The sequence below is a fragment of the Nanorana parkeri genome, unplaced genomic scaffold, assembly GCF_000935625.1.
Source record: "Nanorana parkeri isolate BGI_ZX_2015 unplaced genomic scaffold, ASM93562v1 scaffold242, whole genome shotgun sequence".
In the NCBI taxonomy this organism is placed as follows: domain Eukaryota; kingdom Metazoa; phylum Chordata; class Amphibia; order Anura; family Dicroglossidae; genus Nanorana; species Nanorana parkeri.
In genome coordinates, this window is record NW_017306510.1 from 144,946 (window position 1) to 147,683 (window position 2,738).

General features: G+C 47.6%; 1 protein-coding gene across 2 annotated transcripts in view; it reads left to right on the plus strand.

The window, feature by feature from the left end:
• The first annotated feature begins 830 nt into the window (after positions 1-830).
• Positions 831-2,738, plus strand: part of JUP (junction plakoglobin) — a 72,982-nt gene continuing 71,074 nt past the window's right edge. For both annotated transcript variants that reach the window (XM_018556598.1, XM_018556597.1), the window contains exon 1: positions 831-932. The gene's annotated coding sequence lies outside the window, so the exon portion shown is untranslated. The remainder of the gene's footprint in view (positions 933-2,738) is intronic.

Below are 2,738 nucleotides of genomic sequence, written 5' to 3' on the forward strand. Positions count from 1 at the left end.
GGGGGGGGGGGAAATGTATGCATTGTGGGAATGCACACATTACATGCCTTGATGTATTCAATATTGAAAAGCACTCCAACGCAGTAAGGCAATGGACATGTTTTGCAATGTGCTGCAATACATGGTAGAGCGCCATAGTGCACTGCGGCAAACATTCTGAGACCCGTCTGATTATGGGGACATTTTGGGGCATCGGAGGCCTGATTTCAATGAGCTGCCTTAATGCAATGCATGTTAACGTGTGACATAACGCATTACAAAGGCATGTAAAAGGAAATGCATGTGGTCGCATGACAATGCACTTGCTGCATCCTTAAAAAAAAAGCTTTGTTTATACTCATTGGTCTAAATGGGCCCTACGCTATGTATAAATGAACCCCCCAAAACCAGAATACCCCTGATGTGTAAGACAAGCACAACTTCCGTACAGGGCCAATCATGGGGCCCCAAGTAGAAGGCGGCTCATGTCACTGTCGGTGTCTGGCACACGGTGACTCACTCTCTTCACCATTACTCACCTGGCCAGGTAAAGCCGATGTCGTCATCGCGGGCGGTGCCTCCCCAGGAATTCCCTTATTGGCTGATCTTCATTTGACTGAGATCGCCGCCAGCCAATCGTCTCCCTCTGTATGAACTTGTACCCAATTCCCAGTCAAGCCTAGAAGCAAAGCGATAGAGCGGATTGATCGGCATTGGCTTTAACCAATCAGCTGCCGCGATGCAGAGACAGAGTAGCGAAGGTCCGGGTGATTGATCCTCGTAGCGGCCAATAAGGGAACAAGGAGAGGGGCGGAGCTGGAGTAGGGGCGTTTCCCCATTGGTCGGGCGGGGGTGTTGCTGTCAGCAGGCTCGGGGTGAGTGTTAGTTGTTGGAGTGAATCCGGAGCGCAGTCACAGGATACCGCCGCGTTCTCCAGCGACTGGCACCGCGGGGTAAGAGGACCTGTCCTGCTTCTTCCCGGGTCACATGGCCGCCGTGAGGCCGGGGCTCTCCGTGTGCCATGTGGACGGACTAGGCGCTTGCTTTGGGCTGCGCTGCTCCTGGGGGGCAGCACTGGCATTGTTTCATCGTTGTGTCTATTGTCTCTTCTGTCATATTCGTGGTCGCAGCCTGTCCTTCATGTATTTATATCAACCTGGTGTCATCTAAGACAGTTTGTAGGGTGAGGAGCTCTAAGTAGACATCAGCGACCCCTCTGTCCTGGACTTGTTGGGCATTTACATGGAAGGGTTGTAATAGCCATTGTTATTGTCTTATCTGTGGCTATTCACCATGAATGGCCAGACTGGGGGGTGAGGGGAATGGATGGTGGACATTCTAGTCCCATTGTATATTATGTACTGAGTTCAGTGGAAACAACCCAGAAGAGACTGTCACTGCTGCCAATGGTGGTCACTCAGCTTCGGATGTTCATGGTGAAGGAGTGTCTACTATTCCCTATAGAGATCTGTGTACCCTAGATTGGGAGTGGTGAGATCTTTAGGTTTATATACTCTGTGTTGTGACTGGTGCCATCGGTGGGTCTATATTCTAGATTGGGACTGGTGCCATTGTTGGGTCTATATTGGGAGTGGTGCCACCTTTAGGTCTATATTCTAGATTGGCAGTGGTGCCATCTTTAGGTCTATATACCCTAGATTGTAAATGGTGCCTACTTTAGGTCTATATTCTAGATTGGCAGTGGTGCCATCTTTAGGTCTATACACGTGAGACAGGGAAGGGTACCATATTTTGATCTATATACCTTTAGGTTGTGACTCCCACCATCTTGATGTCTATATACCCTGGGATGGCAGTGGTGCTATCTTTGGGTCTATATTTTAGATTGGGAGTGGTGCCATCTTTTAGGTCTATAGTCTAGATTGAGACTGGGGCCATCTTGAGGTCTACATACTCTAGGTTGGCAGTGGTGCCATCTTGAGGTCTACATACTCTAGGTTGGCAGTGGTACCATCTTGAGGTCTAAATACTCTAGGTTGGCAGTGGTGCCATCTCTAGAACTATATATTCTAGATTGAGGGGTCCTAATCTTGAGTTGTATATACCCTAGATTGGTAGCCGTGCCATCTTTGGGTCTATATGCTAGATTGGTGCCATCTTTGGGTCTATATTCTAGATTGGGAGTGGTGCCACCTTCAGCTCTAAAAATGTGAGACAGGGAGGGGTGCCATCTTTTCATCTATATACCTTAGGTTGTGACTCCCACCATCTTTAGGTCTGTATACCCTAGATTGAGAGTGGTGGCACCTTTTGATCTATGTACCTTAGGATGGCAGTGGTGCTATCTTTGAGTCTATATGTTAGTTTGGGAGGGGTGCCACCTTTTGGTCTATATGTCCTAGGTTGTGACTCCCACCATCTTGAGGTCTATATAACCTGGGTTGAGTGTGGTGCCAACTTTAGGTCTATATACCCTAGATTTTGAATGGTTGCCTCTTCAAAGATCTGATCCTCATGTCTATGAGCGATGTAGAGTTCTCGTGGTGGATATGTACACATGTAAAATAAAACCCCTTCTGCCTTCAAGATGTAACTCTTTGCTTCTGAGTTCTATATGATCTTCTCTGATCTGACCTAGAGATCCAATCCTTGGCTTCAGGTCTGCTCTGACTCCTGTCTACTTTCAGTTAGATGTCCGATGGATTTTTACATCAAAGCATTTGTGTTGTGGAATATACTTTCCTGCACTTTCATTGGACAGGAGCTGTCATTGTGTGATAGAAGCCTTGACCCTAAAC